The 26,316-nt window shown below is 39.6% G+C and overlaps 1 protein-coding gene across 1 annotated transcript in view; it reads right to left on the reverse strand.

The window, feature by feature from the left end:
• The window catches only part of RASGRP3 (RAS guanyl releasing protein 3), a 71,511-nt gene extending 45,528 nt beyond the window's left edge, over window positions 1-25,983 (reverse strand). Inside the window, exon 1 of the mRNA XM_087436915.1 lies at window positions 25,749-25,983. The gene's annotated coding sequence lies outside the window, so the exon portion shown is untranslated. The remainder of the gene's footprint in view (window positions 1-25,748) is intronic.
• Window positions 25,984-26,316: the final 333 nt, after the last annotated feature.

Genomic DNA, 26,316 nt, shown 5'->3' on the forward strand with positions numbered 1-26,316 from the left:
AGGTTCAATTACTTGTCCATATCATGTTACTAATTAAGTTGCAAAGATAGATCCATCTGACTCCAAAAGTTTATAATTTTTCCACTACCTACACGAATTTTAGCTGTTGTTAAGGCTTGCCTATTAGATCAATTTCTGGGCATTGTCTAGAACAAGTGTTTACTATTCTCTGTGCTTAGCTTCTAAGCATGCTATTACTGGCCCTATTGTCTGAAAATGAATAACCATCATTATTACAGCAAGCTTTGCAATTCAGGGACACACTGGTACCAAATACTGAACACAAGTCAATAACCAGATCAAAGCTCATCTCACAAGGCCTCACTGCATTTTTTGGTAACAATTAAGTAACAAGGTTAAGCTGCATTTTATTTTTTTTTTCTTGGTTACTGGTATTTAGTATTGGCAATGAAACTAACTTATTTACAGCTTCCTGACATGAGTTGAATGAGAAATGAAAGTCTTTTTTTTTTTTGTAAGGAAGATCAGCCCTGAGCTAACATCCATGCTAATCCTCCTCTTTTTGCTGAGGAAGACCGGCTCTGAGCTAACATCTATTGCCAATCCTCCTCATTTTTTTCCCCCAAAGCCCCAGTAGATAGTCGTATGTCATAGTTGCACATCCTTCTAGTTGCTGTATGTGGGACGGGGCCTCAGCATGGCCAGAGAAGCGGTGCGTCGGTGCGCACCAGGGATCTGAACCCGGGCCGCCAGTAGTGGAACATGTGCACTTAACCACTAAGCCACGGGGCCGGCCCAGAAATGAAAGCCTTGAAGAAGCTCTAGTAACAAATAAAATGGAATTCCGAAGTCCAACCAAGGAGGTATTTTCCTAGCACTTGTCCAGAGCTGAGCATGGAAGAGAACCCATATATACACATATTAGATATTTGCAATCAGATGGTTTCCAGATGGACACATTCAGCCACATGGAAGGCTTACGACCTACTATGGTGACTCCAATGTTCAAATTGTAAATAATACCCCAAAATAAATCCCAGAACTAGGAAATGTTTTGCTCAGAAGTTAAAATTTTAAACTTTGGTAAAATAATTTTTTTTAAAGATCAATGTTTTCTTCTCCTGAAGATGCCAATATTATATTCATAAGAATCCTGTCTGTGGCACTAATGATCTGAAAGGACCTGGTTCCAAATCCTCTGAGGTAAAGTCACTTCCTTATCCTTTGACTGTTCATCTACTTCAGAGTAAGTTTGATGATGATGAGGTTGGTGATGATGATGATGATGATGATGATGATGATGATGATGATGATGGAGAAGAAGAGGCCGAAGAGGAGGAGGAAGTCATCTTTTTGAGTGCTTCTGTGCTAGTCACCATGTTGAGTGCTTTACCCAATGAACACTGAGAGTCCAGGCTCCACCCCAGAAATCCAGTAATAAATAAAATACAGCTAAACCATGTTACTTAATTGTTACCAAAAGCTGCAAGGAGGCCTTGTGACATGAGCTCTGAGCTGGTTATTGACCTCCATTCAGTAATTGGTACTAGCACTAATGTGCTCATGCCTTATGTGCCCGTCATGAGCAAGAATACATTCTCAATAGCTGGCAGGAGTAAGTAAAACTCTTAGGGATCCTCCCACTGGGGCCAGATGATAATCTCAAGGGAGGGAATCTGCACCAAGGAAACCTCAAGGGAATGAAAACACTACACAGAAAACCTCTTGGAAGCAAGAAAATGTGAACAGAAGGCACAGCCTGGAATACAAAATCTCGTTCTAAACTACGTGCTGGGAGTGGAAGCTGCCTTTCTCTGAAAATACCAGGAAAGGGTTTTAAAACCTGAGTTCTAAGTTGCTACATAGGAATGCAGCAAGAAGCACTAACATAATGAAAGATTGCCTTCAAAAGTATCTCCATGCTCTCAGAGGAAGGTGTTTGGTTGATTGAGCAAAAAGGCCAGTGATTATTGAATACCTATTAAATGTTAACCCCTGTGCTATGGGCTGGAGATGTAAAGAGCCATACACAAGAGTCCACATTCCTGTGTGGGAGACAGATTACACTGGTTATTATAAAACAGTGAGCCTGTTATGTCCAGTGTCAGAGACACATGCCCAGGGTATTATGGGAGCACACAAAGGGGACCGAATTCAACCAAAAAGATCTAGGAAGGCTTTCTGAAAAAGGAGACACCTGAGAATATTAAGTTTTATGGGTCACAAAACTAAAACAGAAGATACCAGCTAAATTCAGTGATGTCAGACAGCAAAGTGGCTGGAGATATCTGAGCATGATTCCAGAATTGGACACAAGACAGATATCACCAACCTGCTATCAAGAAACTTATCATCACATGAAAAAAGAATAAGAACACACATAAGACAATATTTAGAACAAGAGCTGATGACGGTAAAATGATTGGGGTCAAGTAGGGATGCATTGAGTTCTGAATTGTTTTTGGATTAAAAACAACACATAAGTAAATGAATGCACTATGAAAAGCACAGGGGCTGTACAGTGCTTTATTATTATTATTATTATTATTATTATTATTCATTTTATTATCCAGTTTCACTATTGACAGTGATAAGCTTTATTTATTTATTTTTTGTGTGTGAGGAAGATTAGCTCTGAGCTAACATCCGTTGCCAATCCTCCTCCTTTTGCTGAAGATTGGCCCTGAGCTAACCTCTGTGCCCATCTTCTTCTACTTTATATGAGATGCCACCACAGCATGGCTTGACAAGCAGTACGTTGGTCCGTGCCCGGGATCGGAATCTGCGAACCCCAGGCCACCAAAGCAGAGCATGCAAACTTAACCCCTATGCCACCAGGCCAGACCCGACAGAGATAAGCTTTAAAAGCAAAGTTTCTTACACCATTTTGATGCTGAATTTTATATACATAGATACAGACCTGCTTGAAGATGTAATATTAATTTCCCTTTTTCAATTGAAATTGTGCTATGTTATAATCTAAGTGAAAACATATTGCTCTTGTTTCGAAACCAATATGTTTATCGTACTCTTTTAAGGGGTGGTAAAGTCTCAGTTTGAAATTACTTCTAATCAGAGACTTGGAGCTAGATTTTTTATTGGAACCAATTAAAAGTAAAGTACAGTAACCCAAGAAAAATATGTTTTTAAAATTATTTCTGTACTCTCAGTTAAATTTACACAGCTTAAAGCCCATAACTAGAAGACTCCACTTAATGAATTTGTCATTTTCCTTTATTTCAGATGTTTCTCCTATAGCAAATGTTTCTTCCTTTCTCTACAAGGAAAACAAATCTCAAGAGGTGGTGATATCTCTCTTGCTCCCATCTAAGACATTGACTAACTTCATCTTACTTCTGAAGAGAAATCACTGTACATAGCAATAAAAGAGAAAACATAAGTGACTAGAAAATTTCAGTAGTATCTTAGGTCTCATTCAACTTCTGTAAGGTTCACTTTCATCATCTTTAATATAAGAGAAATAATATTACTCTGCTTTCCTCGTCAGAACAAAAAAATTTCATTTGAAAAAGGTTTTAAGAGCGTAAAGCACAATGAAAAAAAGGAAGTCCTAAAATTACGAAATTTTCAAACTATATTTGTAAAGTGATTATTCAGAATTTAGAATATATTTCCCCATTAGAACAATATTATAAATCGATTAATAGCATATTACATATGGAGGACACACTACATACGGTGGGGATCTGTCAAAAGTGCTGACAAGAACTTTTGGAATTCTCAAGGAGTTTTGAGGTTGATAGTACTGGTTCCTTATAAGACAAATTACCCTTGAGAAGTTGTGTGACTTCTAGAAACAGGAATCTGATGGGTATTTTTTGCTATTAGTGGATCTAGAGAGACAAAGGAGAAAGAAAGATGGAGGGAGAGGTAGATAGCTTTTCATAAAGTCACTGTTAAAGAGAGGAGGCAAAGGAACAGGAATAAGGATTTTGTTGGTACAATTATAAAAGAATGGAGGAATTAATGAATTGAAACTAAATTTTTAGCAGTTTAAGTAAACATGAGATGTCTTTTCTGGCCCAAAACAAAAACAAATGAAAAACACCAGCTATCTATTGGCCATCTCTCCTATCTCCCCATTCTTCACAGGAAAGTAGAATTTGCTGGCTTGATTCCATCCCCTCTTCAGACTACCAAAATAAGCTCTGTTCAATTTTCCCTCCACTTCCCACCCCTACACCTCGCCAAAACCACTCTGGCAGAAGTCACCAAATTCTGGCAGAAGTTACACTAAGGCTCAGCAGCCGTGTGTTATCTCTTGACTACACCCCCACTAAAAGTCTCCCCTCAGATGGTTTTCCTGGCAATGTCTTTTCCCTGGTTTTCTTTCTGTGCCTCCGGTCACACCTTCTCAGTCTCACGTGCAGACTTCTGTCCTACCGCTGGGGGTTCGCAGGTCTCCTTGCCTGGACTTTTCCTCTCGCCTCAAACTCTCCATGGTAAACTCATCCACAACCATGGCTTCAATCACCATCTATGTCGGTGACTCCAAACCAAATGGAGACCAGCTGCATGGTGTACTGTAGAGGACAGAGTGGGCTCTGCAGATCACATCCTAGCTCTGCTACTTACTAAGGTGCGACTTTGGACAAGTTTTACTTAACTTTTGGGTAAGTTTTCATATCTTACCATCATACATTGCTAATGGAAATGTAAAATGATACAACCACTTTGGAAAACAGTTTGGCAGTGCCTCAAAAACTTAAACATTGAGTTTCCATATGATCCAGGAAATTCACTGCTAGGGATATACCCAAGAGAAGGGAAAACTTATGTCCACACAAAAACTTGTACACAAATGTTCATAGCAGTATTATTTATAGTAGCCAAAAAGTGGAAACAACCCAAATGTCCATGAACTGATGAATGGATAAACAAAATTGAAGTATATCTATACAATGAAATGTTATTCAGCCTTAAAAAGGAATTAAGTATTAATACATGCTACAACATGAATAAACCTTAAAAACATTATGCTAAGTGAAAGAAGCCAGATACAAAAGGTCATATATTGTATAATGCCATTTATATGAAATGTCTAGAATAGGTAAATCCACAGAGACAGAAAGTAAATTAGTGGTTGCCAGGGGCTGAGGGGAGAGAGGAATAGAGAGTGACTACAATGAGTTCAGGGTTTACTTTGGGGATGATGAAAATGTTCTGGAATTTGATAATGGTAGTTGTATAACCTTGTGAATATGCTAAAAATCACTGAAGTGTGTACTTTAAAAGTGTAGATTCTAATGGTGTATGAATTATATGTCAATTTTAAAAAGTTTTTAATTAATTAAAAGATATGTCCTCTTCACTTCCCTAAATTGCTGTATCTCCTATATTTCCTTCCTTGATTTATGGCTCAACCTTCCTTCCAATGTTCCATGCCAGAAACTTGGGACTCACTCTAGAGTTTGTAGCCTTCTTTCACCATCCGTCCATATCCAAGTCCAATCATCTGCCTCTCAATTGTTTCTCATATGCCTCCACTTCTCTTCCTCTTCACCAATACTTCTGGGTTCAAGCTGGCATTACCTTTCTCCACTGACACTCTTGGGTTCAAGCTGGTGCACTACAATGCTTACTCATCAGGCTTCTAGATCAACTCTTGCCTCCTGTTTATCTCTTCTCTCTATTGGTGCCAAATCAATCTTTCCAAATTATGAGCTTGATCACACAGCTCCCCTATTTCAAAATTCTACCACCATTCCCTATTGTGTCTTATCAAAATCTAAAGTCCTTTGCATGGCATACAAAGCCTGTCGTGAATGGCCCTCACTCCTCTTTACTCACCTCTGCTTTACTATACCACATGTTCTATTGCTGTAAAATGAACTTCTTTTTCATAGCGCCCATGTGAAAAGGACTGAATGTTTGTGTCCCTACCAAATCCATATGTTGAAACCTTAATCCCCAATGCGATGGTGTTTGCAGATGGGGCCTTTGGGAGGTGATTAGGTCATGAGGGTGGTTTGTTGTTTAAGTTACCCAGTCTATGGTATTTTTGGTATAGCAGCCTGAACTGACTAAGACATCACACTTTGCACATATTGTTCTTTTTTTTAGAATGTCTCCCTTCCCCCTAATATGTCTGCTTGGCAATCACATACTTACTTTTCAAATGCCTCCTTGAATTCTCCTCCTCCCTCCCCAAAGTTCCAGGCAGACTTTGGCACTCAATGTACTGATTTCCTTTAGGCTTTGTATGATTTATGTTACTGAATGGTTCTGTCTCCCTAGTAGTTTCTTAAGAACCAGACTGTGTCTTTTGTCTTTCTAGCCCCCAACACAGAAGTGTGTTTGATAGCTTTATATGGCTATCTTTCTCTGCCATCTTATTCTTCCAACATGGGCTTCACACTTCAAATTTGTTTCTTCTCCAATTTTCTTCTCTAATCTGACTCTTGTCGTGAATTTTTTATTTTGATTATTGAATGAATTTACTCCTTTTATGTTAACATGCCTATAATGGAATTTCAAGACATGCTTCCAGATTTTTAGTATTACCGATTTATGTTAAAAAGAATAGAAATACACTTGAATATTTCTTCCAGTCATTTTCTTATTTATTTAATAAACACTTATTACCGTGCCAGACACTGTGATTAACACCATGGCAGAGGGACAAGTATATATCAGGCTAGATTGTGATCTCAGAGGCCTTAGGATCTAAAGAGGGGACACACATGAACAGAAATTACGATGCATGGGGTTATGAAAGAGTCAGGAGAGAAGTAAAGACAAGTTCCACTCATAGAATTGAGCTGTGCCTTGAGGCATGAGTAGGGTTGCTCTGAGCAGAGGAAAGGAGAACACTGAACGCCGAGAAAATGACACTGAAAACCTCAGAGAGGTATGGAAAAGCAGGAATGCTAGCAGAATGGTGAGGTCTTAAACCTGGAATTAAAGTATACATGTGTTCATTCTTTCACTCAACAAAGATTGAAAGAGGGAGAGAGGGACTACCGTGTTCTAAGCATCAGAACTAAAAGCCTCTGTGGTGGTGCATGTGATACAGTCCAATACAGCCCTTTCTTGTGGGTCTGTGTAGGCTTTACCCATTTTACTCATTCAGTGAGTTCTTTTCTGAGTACAGCTTAGTGGTTAAGAGCCTGGACTCTAGAGCCAGATCACTGGGATCAAATTTGCTTTCTAGCTATATGGCCTTGGGCAAGCTATTTAATCTTACTGTGTCTCTGTATCTTTATCTGTAGAGTAGGATAAATAGTATTTATGTTGTAGAATTGTTATGAGAATTAAATGAGTTAATACAGGTAAAGTGCTTATTAACTGGCACATAGTATATTCTTGTTAGCTACTATTATTATTTTCCTGGTAAGCGACCAAAAGGTGTCTTCTACATAAGGGATACAATGATTCCCATTTATGTCATCTCTCTCAAACTCATAAGCCACACATATTTTACCTACTTATACCCATTTTGCAAAATAAAGAAAGAAAAAAGAGAGAGACAGAAAAATAAAGGGGGTAAGGGTAGCACAGGCTACGAAATAAGAACTAGTTTAAATCCCATTTGTACCAAATGTTCCTTCGTCCCACATTTTCTTAAAAGAAGATTCTATAATTGGCTTCTTACTCTGTAGTGTTCATTATTTTGGGGAGGATAAAACTAGCTGTCTCTAGACATACAGCCCAACCTATTCAATTATATTTTTATTGATCAGTTACAATCTTTTTAAAGAAATATTTATCAAGCATATAAGATAAGTACTTAAGGGGATACAAAGACATATACATGCCCCCAAAGAACTTAAAGACGAGGCAATTTCAGGGGCCGGCCCTGTGGCTTAGCGGTTAAGTGCGCGCGCTCCGCTGCTGGCGGCCCGGATTCGGATCCTGGGCGCGCACCGACGCACCGCTTCTCCGGCCATGCTGAGGCCGCGTCCCACGTACAGCAACTAGAAGGATGTGCAACTATGGCATACAACTATCTACTGGGTCTTTGGGGAAGGAAAAAAAAAAGGAGGAGGATTGGCAATAGACGTTAGCTCAGAGCCAGTCTTCCTCAGCAAAAAGAGGAGGATTAGCAGGGATGTTAGCTCAGGGCTGATCTCTCTCAAAAAAAAAAAAAAAAAAAAAAAAAGACCAGGCAATTTCAGTAGATACACAGAGAAATGCCAGTAGTAGCTCATGTGAACTAATGAGTCATGAATGGGATCCAAGTCTGGACATTGCATTCCCTCTTCTGCGGAATGGAAATAAATGCGTGTCATGTCCCTGAAAACAATTCTTGAGAGTGGATTTTACACAAAAACATTTCCACCCAAAGTTTTGCTGATGGATCTACTAGTCACAATAAGGATGTTAAAGAGTTGAAATAGTAAGCGAAACCAAACTGGGCACTAAAATTAGAACGAGAACCTCATCGGCTTCTATGGTAATCTGTGGGGATTTCACAAGTCTGCATGTTCACACAGTCTTAGACCCTTGCCAGTCTTTAACTTGCCACAATATCTCATCTTCAGTGTTTTCTTTTCAACACTTGCTTCTAATTTCTAGTCCAAGAAACAGGGCATGTATTTATTTATTTAATTATCTTAGCATTCTTGAACTATTAATCACATGAAACCTGAAAGTATTCACCAGGCATTTAAGTAAAAAGATACTTCCTTACTACTAAACGCAACACAAATTATTTATGGAATTTTTAAAACAGAAAAATACAAATGAAAATATTTAAACCTCTCATTGACTTATTATGACATAATAATACAGTTTGGGAGATAAACACAAAAAAACACCATAAAAACATCAATGACAGGGAAAAAAAATACTGGAATATCTGGAGCAGTATTTACACTGAATAATCAAGGAGTGCTCAAGACCCAAAATCTATTACCTTCATGCATCTAAAGCAGTGTGAAAGGAGCTCAGGTTTTGTAAAGATGTTTTTGTTTCTTAGGTATTATAGTTTCTTTTCCAAAATTTAATTTTGCTTTTGGATAAGGAAGTCTTTACTTTGAGAATGTGCTGTCTACAAAGTGCCAAACATCAATTCCATAAAAACTAGAAAATTCCTTATGTCATCTAGATGTATCCAAATTGCCGTGTCTTTGTTGTAATATGAAGCAATGTGAATCATTCCAAGGAGGTTTTTATTGAGAATCATAGTCACAGCAAGATGCCTGAACAGATGCCATGTGCTTCACATCAGCAACATCTCACATAGATGGGCTTGCGGGTCCTAACACAAAATCATGCTTCCATAATAACCCAAGAATTCTGGTTCTGATGCTAGAATTAAGTATAAAAGTACAGTGGTTGTTTAAACATTATAAGTATTGTTCTCAAATGCCCTTCTCTTTTTACGCTTTTCTCTTTATAAATACCTGCCTATTTAAAGACATACAAATAATAGACCACAAGTCTTAGTTTTTTATCCAAATTGAAGATGGTTCAAGTTAACACTTTCTTCCTCACTCAGCATCCACAGGTTATAAAATGGTGACTTCTTGGACAGAGATCTAGCCCATAGATGTATTTTTTTGTTAGGCCCACACAGGATTGGGTCTCACAAACTTTCAAAATTTTTGAATTAGTTGAAAAAATGTACAAATCCAGACTTTCACTTTAAAAAATCCAGTTTTCTAGATTCTTGTGGAAAAAATTGATCTGCCAGTTTAGGGCTGCATCCAAATGGGGCAACATCTAGTTGGAGCTGAAGAGCAACTGCCTCCGCATTCCCCCAAGTCCTTACTATCCTCGATTGTCGCCCCAAACTGCGGCCAATCCTCATTGCCATTTATTATCCCACTATGCCCCTTTCCTTGTTTAGTAGAATTAAGAGGAATGAGAAATAGCACTTATCCCAGACAGAGGGAATTTTTCTTACCCCTAATCCCTAATCCCACTCATCATGGGATCTTCTTGGCCCTGCAGAAGTTCGCATTTGCCAATCCTTACCTCAGACTCATCAGGTTGCCGGCTGACAGCACAGATGCTAAGCGAAAGCTAAGGGGGACTCTTCAACGTGCAAATCTTCAGAATGTTACTATTTGTGGGTTGAACAAGGGAGAAGCACGAGGCAGCTACTATGCTTAAGGCTTCTGGCATATTTTCCTTCAAAAAGTAGGTTCAAATTGCAAGACAAATTTCGCCTCTTGCCCAAGCAAGAAAGTTTGGGGATTTCTGTAGCATTTATCAAGCTTGGTTAGGCTAATAAATTATTATTTATTTCCCCTTATAATATGCTTAAATGTCTAGATTACCTCCAAGTTTTGCAATTTTCTCAGATTTTTGTGTTTTTCTTTTACAGAAAAATTCTCATAATCAACAAAATAGATGTTTACAAATGATTCCCAAAGAGCATGGGACTTGATGCCAATGCCCTCTCAACACTTTACTTTGTAGATTCTGGAAAGACTAAGGGAAAATAGAGTGTTTACTGGGCTGTCTCTAAAAAAAATATGTACCTACTCATGCTTAGAGGCAAATATATTTTCATATTCCACACACCATAGTATCTAGTTTCACTCTCTCCCACTTCCTCTCTCTGTTGCTTTGGATTTCTTGACCACAACTAGTAACAACTTACTCCTCCGTCAGATTTGAGTTAATCACAGGTATTCATCACTGTGGACTTTTCAGGATAATTTCCTGTGGATAATTTCCAGCACTTAGATAATGAGTCACTTGGATAATTAGTGATTACACAAGTTGAGCTAGTAGTCTTCCTCTGTTGTTGTTTACTACTCTAAAAAGAAACCAGAAACCAGGGAAGGATTCTTTAGTGGTCAGTGCAGCTGCAAGGATTGGTCTCTAAACACCTGATTTCATCATCTGGCTCATTCAATTCTTCTGAGCGTGCTTTTTTAAATCCACTCAGAGGAAACTCTGTGGCTCTAACAGAGAAAGAGACTGTGGTAATAGGAGAGACAGGGAACATTTCCACTATCTCATTCTATAAAAGAGAGCCCCAGGCCAAAAAGATAACATAATTTGACCAAGTTTAAAGAATGTGTTAGTGGAAGGAAGAAAGGGAAATATTCCATCACAGTGAGCTTCCGTAGAATCCAGACTCATACTGGGGTCCCTGGGATATAAAAAGTGCATGTGTCAGAAGGCTGATTTTGAGCTAATGCATCTGCTTAAAAAAGTCTGAGTTTTCTGAGATGAAGCAGTCCTTTTGCCATTTAGATTTGGCGAAATGAAGCAGCCATACTCTATCAGTCACGAAATTTTTGCTCACCAGTCTGATTCCAAGGAATTTGGTTCTTTGACTTTGCAAAAACTATTCCAACCTAATCATCTCCCTTTGTCAAATAATTATTGTTTTCAGGGGTTTAGAATGATAGTGAAGGTTTTAGTAAAAAGTGAAAATCCCTGGTTGGTGGGTACTGGGCATCTGCAGCAGTTCTGGGTAACTCTGAGATGGGCAAAAATGTGTTGGTGAAGATAAGCATGAGAAGGTAGAGCCTTAGAACTCAAGATGGCTCTAGGCACAAATGGCTGGCTCTCTGGCTCTGATGCTTGGGTCCTGAACCCTGTCTGGTCATTTACTCCTGTCGCACGGAGCCCTATATATTTTGTTGGTTATCTTTGGTCACTGAAACTTTGGCTTCTTTTTTTAAGTCTTACAGAAAAGACCTGCACATGCTCCCTTCCCCTGGTCTAAACTCACTTCTAAACTTGCTCACCACGAGGCTTTGAGACTCTGCGCCGGTCTCCCAGGTTTGGGCTCAAATAGTCTGCAAAATATAGCTCGCATTGTCTTCATCCTCAAATTCCACCCACATTAGACAGTGGCAGCTTTTTCAAGAGGGACAAGGATGGGGTAAGTTAATTTGTAAGAAGTAAATACTCCCCACATTCCCAGTGGTTTGTTCAGGGCTCTCGTGGCTCCAATCTTTTTGTTGTTGTTATTGTTGAAGAAGATTGGCCCTGAGCTAACATCTATTGCCAATCTTCCTCTTTTTGCTTGAGGAAGATTCGCCCTGAGCTAACATCTGTGCCTGTGGGTTGCTGCCACAGCATGGCTGCTGATGAGTGGTGTAGGTCTGCGCCTGGGAACCAAACCCGGGCCGCTGAAGTGGAGTGTGCCGAACTTCACCACTAGGCCATGGGGCTGGCCCCTCAGGTGGCTCCAGTCTTAATTGTGGGGAGAGATGTCTCTACTTTACAAAATGAGATAATTGTCTTCAGGAGGATACCCGCCTCATTAAATGCTTGAAAAAAACTGAAGGAGGTCCCTGGGTTCGGATGGACAACCTGCACAGGGTCTCAAAGGAGTCTGTCAAACACTACTCGTATGCATGAAGACTGATCGTCCCAGAGAATTTCAGAAGACAAAAGGAAATCAGTATTCCCTGAAGTTCCCCCACCTGATATCATTTTTTATAACTTAAAACAGGTGGACTTGCCCAGTGTAAAAGGAGAGAAAAAACAACCTCATTCTCTGATTCTCACCATCATCTTTTTAGAGGCACAAAAATTCGTGATAATAAAACTTTCTCCCCCTCCCAAGAGTCCATGGGCAACCTCAGACTGAACATCCAATTTGCAAATATAAGGGTTTCCTTTTTGCAGAGGCATCTGTGACTCTATCAAGATCTAGAGATAATACCCCTTACTACTCCCCGTGAAGTTGCTTCCTTTGCCACTTCGTTCACCTCAGTTACCCTTCAGTAACTTGGCCAGAGGCCATCAGCCAGGGGCCACTTTGCTGTGTGGTCCACCAGCTTCATATGGCACTCCCTACAGGGCAAGGCAGCCAAGGGGAGGCCTCTAAGGCTGCATAGGCGATGATATCATTCTAGCCACCTCACAAAAACACTGTCTTATAGTGTCCTTTATATTGGGCTTATAATAATAAAGACTGATGACATTTGGTTGCCTCACAAACCACAAGAGTTCAGACATTAGTCCAGTGCAGTACTCAGACCAAGGAAGTTGATAGTACATGTAGTATCTGCCCCATCTCAAACGGGACTTTGTACGTATTTAATGTCTTTGTTCAAAGGAGATTAAAGGGGAAGAATCTAACTTCACCCTATAACATAATTCTGAAAAAGAGAGTTAATAGTATTATTTTTATGTTATAAATAAACAAATTGGATACAAAGAAATTAAGTGAATTTTCAATTGGTTAATCAATCGATTCATCAATCGACAAGCACTTATTAAATATTATCTTTTTTTCCTGGGTGGTGTTTAAACATTATCTTTTAATTTAATTAAAAGTATGATTCTAACAGCAAAAGGACCTAATTCTTATCTTGGCAGGAAGCAAAAAGTGTCTGTTTTAGGCCCGGTATCCAAATAGTCCTCTATTAACTCAACAAATATCGACTGAGCACATACCTCTACCTTCCAGACATTATGCCAGGCCCTGGGTATCCAGTGGTAAATGAAACAGACCAGGACCCCGTCCAATGGAGTGTACAGTTTAGTGAGGGAAACTAATCCGACAGGCAAATTGATATATAATTACAAATTGTTATAAGAGCTATGAATGAAAACCCATGCATGATGCTAAAACAGAGAATGACAGGAGGGATTATTTTAGGTGAGTGGTAAGGAAAGATCTCTTTGAAGAGGTGATATTTAAGTCAAGAGCTGAAACCTGGAGATTAATTTAGTGCAAGATATGAGGGAATGTAAGGCTTGAAAAACTGGCTGGATCATAATTCCATTTACTTAGTTGGAAAAGATTGGCAGGATGAAGGGAATGGGTATATTGGAAGAAATCTAGAGTTGTGCTTAAGATGTGTTAAGGTTGAGATGCCTGTGAAACTGCCGCATGCAGGTCTCAAGACACAAATGTTTATTTATTTATACATACAGAGCTCCAAGGAAAGATCTGAGATGGAATTTAAAATTGAGAGTTATCCCCATGTGAACAGCATTTAAAGCCAGAGGAATAGTTCAGATCGCTTAGGGAGAAAGTAGAAAGAGAAAGGACAAGAGAGTCCACCCTTAAGCCTTGGGCATTGCAACATCTAGAGGTCAGAGAGAGGAAGTGAAGCAGCAAAGCATCATGAGCAGTTGTCAGAGAGGCAGAAGGAAAACTTAAAGCATATTGTGCCATGGGGCCAAGAGAAGAATGTGCTCATGGAAGCTGAAACCATCAACTGGCTGAATGCTACTGAGAGGTCGAAGAAGAGAAGGATGGAAAACTATCTGCTTAAAAAATTTTTGCTATAAGAAGGTCACTGGTAACCTTGACAAGAGCAGCTTTAGTGGAGCTGTGAGCAGAAGCCAGGTTGGTGTGAGTTGGAGAGTAAATGGGAGGTCAAGAAACAAAAACAGCACATGTAGAATCTGAATTTAACACATTCGTCTAGGATTGAAGTGAGGTGAAATTGGCAGAGGATGTGAGGACCAAGGGATATTTTTATAAGATGAGCATTGCTGGAACATACTTGTAATGCTGATGGGGATGATCTAGTAGAAAGGAAGAGGTTAAAGACTCAGAAGGAGGAGGGGATAACTGAAGATGAGAGGATAGGTACCAGTTGTAACAAGAATAACAAAAGAAGGAGAACATGTTTGCAAACACAGGTAGAGTATATATAATTAGTAAGGGGAAGATGAAGGAGAATAACGTAAATCAGAGACATATAATCATCAGTTTGGCAGCAGTAGTTTATTCAATCCACCTGCTTCCGATACCCTCAGTTCTCCTTCATGAGTTTTTGGAGAGGAACGAAGAGAGAAATGAGGTCCCAAAGTCCCAGAGGGAGAAGTCCTGGGATGAACTGTCCAATAAACAATATGGCCCTAATTCATTTGAACACTTTTCTGCTAGGTAAATATCTATATTGTTGCCTGACAACATTTAATGCTCTTGGACACCAAAGAGTGCTGTCAACTTGTGATGTGAGCCACTCAGCTTGAACTTTCATGAACCTTATTCTGAAGGACGGGTCACTTTACATCTCTTTTTTGCCCTGGAGCTGATACGGTAGGATTTCATTAAGTGTATTTGGTCTTCACTGCTCACTGTTCAACAGCAGTCATGAGGAGAAATGGCATGTGTAAATCATGTAAAGTGTTTTCAAGGCATATTAGGATAAGATTTGTAATTGACTCTCATGGATCAGGGTTCCTCAACCTTGGTACTACTGATATTTCAGCTGGATAATTCTTTGTGGTGGGGGTCCGTCCTGTGCATTGTAGGATGTTTAGCAGCATTCTTGGCCTCTACCCACTAGGTGCCAGTAATACTCCACCCCCACCCCCAGTATGGACAGCTAAAAATGACTCCAGACTTTGCCAATGTCCCCTGGAGGGTAAAATTGCCCCCAGCTGAGAATCACTGATATAGACTGATGTCATAACATCAAAATAGAAACTGAAAAAGTCAATTGAACACCTAAAACTTTTCCTAGTATCAGAATATCTCCTTTTTGTATGGGCAGATGCCTGGCTATTTGACTGAATTTTTCAGTTTTCAAATGAATCCTAGATACGTTCATTAACAACAAACGTTTGAACGAACGTGTATTCTACACATCATCTCAGCTTTATTTTCAATTCTTGAGCTAATTGGCAAGATTTGACATGTCAGAATTTGGCTTAATTTAGAACCTTTCAGAGCTTTCTAAATCTAAACTTTTCTCACTCTACTAACTGGCATATTTTGGCCCTTGTTTTATTCCTATAATCATTGTTTTCAGTTTTATTTTATTTTATTTTTGCTGTTTATCTTAAGCTGCTTTAATCCTTTTTGGAGGACATCAGAGGATAAATATTTATGAACAGAGGCACGTTTTTTTTCAATACGTGAATAAAGAGGTCTATTTTGTGAGAAGAGTTTACCTCCTTCCCCAGTGCCCAAGTACTGGTTTCTCTTGAGAAATCTCAGGCTGACTTTGTATAGAATGAATTGCTTGTGTTACAGTTCTTACTTATAAATCATTCACTCTGTTGCATTGTTACTCTGCAGAGTTGTCACAGGCAGGGAGTGATGCTCAATGTGAAACTATTAGAGGTGATTTGTTCTCGTACCAGATCTATTACTTACTGGCAGATAGCTTATGCTTCTGGGTGTCAGTTCCTTCACATTCAGATTCAATTAACATTTACTGAGAGGCATGTGCTTTTGCCAAGTCAATACTTGACAGTGCCTCAAAGACTGTTTTGTGGTAGGGAGTGGCTTCTCCATATGGCAAGAACTTTTGAGCATCAAGAGGTTCTCAAACAGCTTCTTGTTTTCATAAATAACCGAGTGAGAATCAGCCATGAATTGTGTTAATCCTTCTTGAATCACAGCCATTCCTTTTGGCAAAATAAATGTATAAATTTAATCTCTCGTGTAAAATATAAATTCCACATAAACAAATATTGAACTCTGGTTCACGATACGTATGACGAAGTGTTTAGGAATGAAGTGTACTGCTGTCTGCAACTTCTTTTGAAAAAAAAAAAAAGATGTGCCAATGGATGGCTAGAGTAATGGATACATGGGTAGATGGGTGAAAAAGCTAACATAGTAAATTGTTAGTGGTAAAACTGAATTGGTGGTATATTGATATTCACTATTCAATTCTTTCAACTTTTTTGTTTGTTGAGCATTTTCATCATGAAGCGCGAAAAAAAAAATCTTCCATTATTTCAAATTTACGTCTTTAAAACCTTTAGCGTTTGGGGATTTGGTGAATGTCATGTTCATTAGCCTTTACAATTTTATAACTATTAATCATATGTAAACTGAAGAGGTCTCAATTATCAGTCTGTCCAAGTGGCTCTTCTGTCCCCTTGAGCATTTTAGATGTTATTCTCTAAATGTTTTCCAATTTTTGTTAATAACTTTCTTAAGTTGGAGCAATCAAAATTACTCCAAATTGTCCAAGTCTCAAAGTTTTGTTTGAGGGTAATAGGAAGACATTTTGCAATTTGTTTCCAATCATTTCTGGCTAATGAAGAACCAGACTAAACTGCTTTTCAAGGAATCCCCACATTACATCTTTTAATGGCATATTCATACACTGATTGTGCAAGTTAAAACCTCTAAATTTCCCTTAATTCTCTCCTCTCCTTCATGCTCATATCTAATTGCTCTCAAAAACTATCAATTTTACTTTTTAAATATTCTGAAAATTCTTCTACTCTCTCCATTAGCATTGGCTTAGTTCAAACCCATCTCTGGAGTATCTATTGGTCTTTGGTATTTTTTCTCTCCAAGCTTTTCTCCTCATTGCCTCCAGAGTTTTCTTTTCAGAATGCAAATATATTCATTCACTCCTTTACTTGACAAACTTCAATAATAGTTAAGGATTACAGTTAATTATTTTAGATGTATTAATGACCATGTGTTTTTCAAAGGAGAACTTATCTTTTAGAAATACATACTAAAATATTTACAGGTGAAATGATGAAATGTCTGGGATTTGCTTCCAAACTAATATGGGAAGAAGAGAGCATGGGTAGGGATATAAATGAAACAAGATTTTCCACTGAAAATTGTTAAAGTCAAGTAATGAATACATGGGGGTTCATTATATTATTTTGTTTAATTTTGTATATGTTGGAAATGTTCTATAATAAAAAGATTCTTTTTTCACTTTAAATGGTTCTCAAAAATATCTAAATGCTTCAGAAGGGCAAACATTACCCTTAACCATCTGGATCCACCTTATCTTTTGAGCCTTTTCTCCAATCCTTCCTCCAACATGTACCCTATGATTCAGCTCTACCAAGTTACATGTTATTCCTGGAAAGGAGTCTTTCAAAATACAGTTTTTTCTTCTTGAACAATGACTACTTATCTTTTTATGCCCAGCTCAAGTGTCATCAACGCGAAGGAAGCTTCCCTGACTCACTTCGATGCATTCATCTCCTTTCCCCAGACTTCCATAGAACTCTGTGCAAAGTTCTCTTTTGTATAACAAATATTTGTGTGTTGTAAGAAGATTGTTGCAATAATTTTTTAAAATATTAATATGCATAACTAGGTGGTAATATCCTGTAGGATAAAGTCTGTGCCATTATTAGTGTTTGTGCAATATGCAGTGGAAAGCATCTATTTAAAAATACTTGCCAAATGAATCATATGAAAATATATTTTGGACTTTTTTTCTTTTGCTTTTGTTACCTACATGTAAATCCTGGCTTCTACATAAGGAGTCCCATAAACTAGTCTGTACTTAGCGAGGTTTTAACAACTTTTGGTTGAGTCAGATTTCCAAATCTGAGGATTAAAACTCAAAACAAATTTTCAAGTATATTAGCCTCTCTTCCACAAGCTTGATGTGAAAGAGTATTCCAAGTAGTTGCAGAATTTTATATGTGACACATTTCTCAGTCATCCTTATAGCTGAAAAGATAAAGCCTCGATACTTACACAATAAAACCACTGTCACTGGCTTAAGTCAACAAAAGTTCCTGCAGCTTCCAAAGAGAGCTTGAAAGCAGTATTTTTTAAAACATGGAGAATTAAAATAACATGAGATATGTTGCACTGGTCCTGCTTCAAAGTCTGCTTGGCCCTTTTATCTACCTGGTTGGCCCCAAGAAACAATTTATAGAGTGACTATGATTGCCCCTTTTGGTGCCAATATTACGTCACTTTTTATAAAAACAAAATATAATTTAAAGCAAATTGCCATTCCTGGTTAATCAGCCAGGTCCTACAGTTATGATCCTTTTTTATACCTAACATTATCTGAGATACTACAATGATTTTTGAGTGTTGCCAGAGGCTTAGCTCTGCCAAAGCACCCTGCCCAAGGTGCAGACCACCACAGTTAAGAGAATACCTCAACAATAAAAGCAGGATGAGTGTGTTCTGGGTAGGGGCTAAAAGGAGACTGCAGGTTGCAATCATGAATCCACAGAATCCTAGGACGTTTCTTTGTCCTACAGCATCCTTCTAATGGGAATAGCTATGTATTGGGCATGACATAATGTCAGTTGCACGACAGGGACAGCAGAATCCGAATGCCACAGAATGACTGCCCTTTCCACAGTGAGCACCAGTTTTTAACATAAATATAGTGGGAGACGGTGTGGTTGAAGAGAAAAGGCATCTACTTTGTTTCCAGGAAGACCAGGACCAGAATCCTGGCTTAACGATTCACTGGCTGTGACCTTGTGCAAGGTACTCAACCTCTGTGAAATTCAGTTTTCTCTTCTGCAGGAGCATCAACAACATCAACAACAACGTCTACCTCTGGGTGTTGTGAAAATAGACATCAATTTCTTTGCTCTCCCAGGAGCAGATCCAGTTTAAATGCCTACTTCAGAAGTCAAATAGAAAGAGACAGATTCCTCTTAGAATCAGAGTGACGGGGGAGAGAAAGAGACTACAGAGAGATCTTGAGTACCACCACTCAGACTGAGCTCTGTCCTTTCCATAAAAAAATGACGATCTCTAAAACATCCTGTCAACTCATATGATTTTGAATGGCAGGCATTCCACACATAAATGAAATACTTTCAACTTTTAAAAAGCAGAACTGAAAATAGAGCAGAATCCAAACTTCAGTCAAATTGAACTTATGGTATGAGTTTTCCAGAACCAAATATGGAATTATACTCAGTTCTTCTATTTTAAAACTGTTTTAAATTCTTGAGCAGTTTATGAATTCCAGAAATCTATATGAACTTGAGATTTGAGAACATTCATCCTTGATAGTCAAAGGGCCAGTTGTTAGAGTGTGGCTGGAAAAGGGGAAAAGGACATTTGTCCTTCCCAGCTTCTTGATTCCAGGTCTAAGTTCTATACAACCAGGTCGGTTTTGCAGAGCAAAAATTCCTGGAAAGGAATCCCTGGATGGTACCTTTCCAAAGTGAACTTATGTAAAAGACCCCAAGGAAACTTGGTTCAGCCCATTTTGAATTGTGAGATGAAAGGAAAAATATGACTTTCTCAAAATAAAACAGAGGAGTGACTAAACAGCTTTTTAAAAAAAAAAATATGGAGTCTGATTCTGTGGCTGCTTGATGGCCTCTCTGCCCAAGTTCTTTTCCAGCCCATCGCCTCCCTTTTGGCCAGTTCACAATTGCTAAGGTCTCTACAACAGTACAGATATTTCAGAGAGGAAGAAGCGAAGCAATTAAAATCTCTTACACACATTCAAATGCAGTTACATGTCTGCGATTTTTGAAACAATTAAGCAGCAGCAAAGTTTTTAGAATTAACTATGAACTTACTTAAGTTTTTCCATGTTATTTTCTCCATTACTAGTTCTCTGTCAAAGATTGTATCTGGAACACGTTCAAAGATGAAATTCTGCGTATACGTATAATACTAAAGCAAATCAGTGGCATAATGATCTATGCAAGGGTCTTGGAACATTGTGTGGGGTGGGGACAGGTCCCCACTAAACCAGGACAAAGTTAAGTGTAAAGATAGGGCAGCAGTTGGCAAATAGAGAAGTCTTCAGAAAATAAAATTACGAATTCGATCATATACAAACTTAAAAGATGTTGGGATATCTGCAGCTTCATAAATCATTCATATATTGATTTGAATTCGCCACAATATTGAGTTGAACTTGTCTTCTTGAAAGGTGCAGAAAGTTCTATTACAGTAGTCACTAAGGAAAAATGCTCTTTAAGTCAGTTCGTGAATTAAATGTTTTTCAGGATTTTTTAAATTCAAAGAGGGCTACCTTTCACATTCATGCTCAAAAAAAAGCTACTTCAGAAAGAAACACTATTATAGCTGTTATTGTCATAAAGCTGTTCACTTGCTTCCATCTCACCCCCTGCCTCGAAGCCCTAGCTATTACAATGTGCAGCACTGTAAAATCATCAGGCATCATGCACTGTCATTTTTATGACCTTGCCAACATACTGATAATGCTGTTATTCAATGAACTGGATTGCCATAACAGAAAATCAACTAGTAGTGAAGATTTTCAATTATTCCAGCAAGCTGAGACTCTCTCACTTGTAAGTAGATAACTTTGCAGAGGGAAATAGTCACAGTGGACCACTGTTCCTGGTGGTCAGAGTACACTATATCCCATGGGAATAAGGGTACTGTAACCAGGCAGGTTTTGTTGGGTAAGGGGAGTGCACAGTGGACAGCAGACTGCATTTTTTATGTCTCAAAAAACAACCACATTTCTTCTAAAAGCTGACTATTACATCATGTCACAGTTGGTTTGACTCCAACTTAACCACATTGGGTCTGCAGGGGAGGAAAATGACCACTAAGTTCCTTTAAAAATATTGCCCTAAGCAAATACTATTGTGTCTGTAACTAAGCTGACCCTTTTTCCAAAGCCAAATATCCATAGGCTTCAGAAATACCATCTTTGACAGGCATGAGATGGCATATCATAAATCAGTCATCCATTTACCCTTTGCCCACTGGAAGATAATACAAATTACAGCACTTTTGATCACTAAGGACAGTTCCATAGATATCACTCAGAATCAGAAGACCGGGGCTTGGGTGAGCTCTGCTGGTTACTGGTTCCATGACCACGGACAAGTCACTCACTTTCTCTCATTCTCAGTTTCCTCCCTGTAAAGAATGGTGATGATGTCCTCCTGTCATAGGATTGTGGCAAAGTGCAAGAAAGTGCTTTATACCAGAAAATTCCCATATAAATTCAGGAGTTTGTCTTCTCAATACCATAGATGGGCTCAAAAAAGATCAAAGCACAGCGAACCTACACACTGCAGACTCGAGAGGTACTACTGTGATCATTTGAAACAGCAAAAACACCCAAAGACTTTCAAATCCCATAAAACAATTGGAACACGACACTCAAACTACTCAACAACTCCAGGGACTGTAAATGAGCAAGCTATACAAAGGGAAAGTGGGGCCCAAGAGAGTTAACACTCTGGGAACAGGTTCTTTGGAACACACATAATCGGGCAAAAATAAAGAAACAAAACAAGAACCGCATCACAAAATTTGTTTCCTTAACCTAAAAGGTCCCAGGAAAATAAACACTTTATTTTGCTTCAAATCAGCTCTGGAGTATGACTTATGGACTTGGCTGCGATTTCGAGTCTATCTCATGTGTCTCCGTATAACACCCAATGGACTATGCCAATTGTTATGAAAATAAGCAATTCCCAGCAAGAATAGGAGGTAATTTCCAGTGGTTCTGGTTTAGCACACTGTATCGCTGACTACTCTTGAGTTGGGCTTAGTTTTAGATGCATCAGGCAGGCGAGGAGTAGATTAAAAATTCCCTTTTCTTGCTATAAATAGCTTGATCTTCAAAATGTGTAGTCTTGTCATAACAGCCTTGAAAAATCATTGATAACTTTCTCAAAGACATCCATGAATGGTCTACTTACTTAATTTTCCTCCTGATTAACCGAAGGACCCCTCTGCTACTTACATATTACTCAGTGCTCTTTCTCATCGCCAGCCCTAATTTTGACATGTAACCATATGGAGGACTATGGAAAGCCAAACTAAATTTTTAGAAGGGTTCAAAAAGTAGGTTTCTCTTAGGGCTCTGTCTCTAGCTGATGACCCAGAAAAGATGCAGCTTCATAGCACACAAGTAAGACGGCCAGTCTTTAGATAGGCAGCCGGTCGGGGGAGAAGTGCGCAGCTGGGCAAAGGTGAGTGCAGGCAGCATCCCACTCAGCAGAGAAAAGCACACCTCTCTTCCTTCCCCTCTCACACCAGGTTCCCTGTCCTGTGACCCTCCTTCCCAGCTCAGAACAAATGGACCAAACAGAGGGAAGGATTGCACTCCTTCATAAACAACATTCATAAACGACAATAACACACTTGGACAACCAACCTTCCAGGTTGAGCCACAATGAACAGATCTGATAGTAGTTTTATCACCACTAAGCCAGCTATTTGGGGTGGGGCATGGCTGGAGTGGCTGTCCTCCAAAGGAAAGGAGTGACAGGAAAAACTGAAGAAAAGGTCAGAAGGGGCAGTGAAAGCAGTGTGTTCCAGGGTAATAAAAAAGCCCCCCTGTTGTTCATCCCAATGTGAGGGCCATCACTGAACTACTCTCAAAGAGAAAAACATGTGCCGGTCAGTGAGCCCATATAGCTTGGGCTTGGACTGTCACAAGGGGAAACCTCGCCCTTCCTGTCATGGGGAGCTCAAAAGGGCCATAACACACATTGTGTGTCTAACTGCATTGCACTGAAATATTCTCATTTGCATTTCACGAGCTTTTAAGTTTAAATGTGTAGGATGAGCATATGCATTCCACTTTTACTTTTTAATGCGTGCAAGTTCTGGAGTCAGATCTAGGTGCCACTTCTACCTGTACCATGTAGAGTCAAGTAGCTAAGGGGGTCTCTGAGCCTCAGCTTCTCCGTCTATAAAACTAGAATAATAATATATAGCAGAGAAATTTGTTGTGAGGATTATATAAAAATAAATACACTTGCTTAGCACATCATTTGGCATAGTAAGTGCACAATAAATGTAAGTTATAATTATTAGTGTTAATATTATGATGGTAATCGTAGCAGAAGCCTTGAGCTTTCTTTTCTGGCTCTGCCACTAACTAGAGCTGTGACCCAGATAAATTTGCTATCATTTCCTCATCTTTGAAATGAAGGCATTAAATTGCACCTTCTTCTTTTTTTTTTTTTTTTTTGTGAGGAAGATCAGCCCTGAGCTAACATCTGCGCTAATCCTCCTCTTTTTGCTGAGGAAGACCGGCTCTGAGCTAACATCTATTGCCAATCCTCCTCCTTTTTTTTTTTTCCCCCCACAAAGCCCCAGTAGATAGTCGTATGTCATAGCTGCACATCCTTCTAGTTGCTGTATGTGGGACGTGGCCTCAGCATGGCCGGAGAAGCGGTGCGTCCGTGCGCGCCCGGGATCCAAACCCCGGACAGCCAGTAGCAGAGCGCGCACGCTTAACCGCTAAGCCACGGGGCCGGCCCTAAATTGCACCTTCTATAATTCCTATCCAGATCTAAAATTCTTTGACTCCATGGATGTATTGTCTGCATGTAAAATAATCATTTTTATTATTCTGTTATTAATATTTTGAAAGTCAGAGTATCATTGGGTTTTTCAAAATAATTGGTGGGCTTTCAAAAATTCAGCACTTGAATAATTCAAAGGATACTCTGCCATTTAGACCCCTCATTTTATTGTGGGTGGCTGTATTATTCCAGAGACACAATTTCACCTGAGAGTTCTTTTCCACCATCAGCCTGTGGAAAAAGTGAAACTATCCGGAAGCAAACTCCCTAAAGAACGGCCCAGCGGGCAGCCAGCGCCCTGCAGTCAGACAGGGAAGTCACCGGGCCACGTGGCCACATGGTGACCCAAGGACCTCTCCCAAACAGCATAAAGGGGAACAGAGGAGTTGGAGATATGTTTTCTCATTGAACACTCTAGGTTTTGTGGATTCTTCCATCTTAAGGAAACGAAGAGGGGAAACATTCCAGTGCCAGACTGGCCCCCCAGACGGAGCATCTGAAACAGCTTCCATCCCAGATCTCTGGCTGATGTGGTACTCAAGACCAGCTGTGTTGAGGGAAATTGTGGCAGAACCAGCACATTCTGGGTCATTTGCAATCCACTCTCCACATACTACACAGAGTCGTGAGGGTGGAGGAGGGGCCGTGCTCCCTCCAGACAGGGAGCAGAAGTTGCAAGAAAATTGTACGACCTGAGCCTACTTGACAATCCTTCAGTCACCTGGAGGAAAAACCACACTTCAGGGTGCCCTGGGCTTGTCACAAACAAAACAAGTGTTTGGTAAGAATTCAAATCAAAACAAGCCCTCACTGCCGACCCCCCCCCACCCCCCCCTTAATGTCCAGGCGATCCAGAAAAAGGAACTTGTTTGGTTATCTCCCCACAACGCTCTGATTCAGAGGCCTGTCACTTCCAGAGGTTTACATCACCAATTCAGGGTTCTGCCCTCTCCCTTTCCCCTTTTCTTTTCTCCTTAAGCGTTCTGTCAGGTGACTATCACGGAAGGACAAAAGTCCCTGAACAACAGCTCCGTTCCAGTACAATGTCTGCTTTGCTGCTCTCCCAAGAGCAAGCTCCATTCTTGCCGAATGAATCAACAATAGAACAGGTCCTCTCAGTAGTTTGGGTGCCAGGCTCCCAGAGCTGATAATCAGCTTAAGGCAACACTTTTTATAAACCAGGTCATAAACAAGGAAGAAAGACTCCAAGCCTCATAAAAACATGAACTTTCCCTTTTCTAAAATCGGAAAGACCAGGGGCAACTCAAAATTTTAGCTTTAAAGTAATGAAGGTGAATTAGCTTGTTGAAGAAAAGAGCTATAAAATATTATCTTTCAATGAGTTAGAAAGCATGCCTGAAATCTAAATGTGATTTCTAATCTAAATATTATTTTATTCATTTCTCTATTGCAGATTGTTATACATAGTTAAATGAGAGAGTCTTCAAAATTGGCTAGAATGGTCAAGTCAGACATACAATAAATTCACAAGTTATTTCTCAAAACACTATTTTTCAAGTTTCAATGGCAAAACTAATTAAAATCAAGTCTAGCCATTGACTCACTTCGATAGATTCTCTACTTCAAAACCTGAATCTTGGCTTTGAACTTAAACACCACAGACCATAAAAATCCCGGACATCAGGAAATATACTCAATGTTTCCTAGATAGGAATCAAGGAATATACCTCATTCATCCGTAAAGTTAGAAAACAACGTTGCTAAAAAGAACAGATTCTAAAAAAAAAAAAATCAGTAAAAATACAAATGGCTATTAACAACAGGTACAGATAAAATACCTCCTTTAGCGCCAGAGGGAAACCAAAATCAAAATTAAAAATTGTCGGTGGCTTGCAAACACACACACACACACACACACACACACACACACACACACACACGAAAGTTCTCCAGTTACTTACTGGGGTGGTTTTGTCTCGGTATTCCTCACATCAGCACCCTGCCTGTCCAGCTGCCAAGTGCCAGAGCACGCCGCCAGCAGCTGTTTCCTTCAAGCTGGGGCTCTGCGTCTTAACTAGTCACATGCGCCTCCTGATAAATACTGCCGCCGTGCCAGGAGGTCAGAAACCAAAGATCATTATTCTCTTAATTTGCAAACCTTCTCATAACCCCTGAGCTGGCTCAGCCATTTCATTAGCATGCAGAGCAGTACATTCCACAATTTGTTTTGTTTTAGTGACAAATTCCAAACAGCTGATAAGTCACACTGGCGGGCAGGTCGCTGCAAGTGGAAAGTTGATGTGTTTGTGTGGAGGGTGGGGTGCGGCAGGGAGGCTGGCAGTCCCTACACTCTCTCATCTCCCTCAAGTTTTTACTGGAGCTCTTGAACAGCAGGAAGAAGGAACCACAGACTGGCCCAGCAGGTGGAACCGCTCTATGTTCCAGGTACCCCCAGAGAACTCAATCTGTCACTCCATCTTTGTTTCATTTTCTCAGCATCCCAGCTCCAGTTAGTCAGAAGAGCCACAA

Source organism: Ceratotherium simum, chromosome 11 (assembly GCF_057802395.1).
Source record: "Ceratotherium simum simum isolate JZ-2026a chromosome 11, ASM5780239v1, whole genome shotgun sequence".
Lineage (NCBI taxonomy): Eukaryota > Metazoa > Chordata > Mammalia > Perissodactyla > Rhinocerotidae > Ceratotherium > Ceratotherium simum.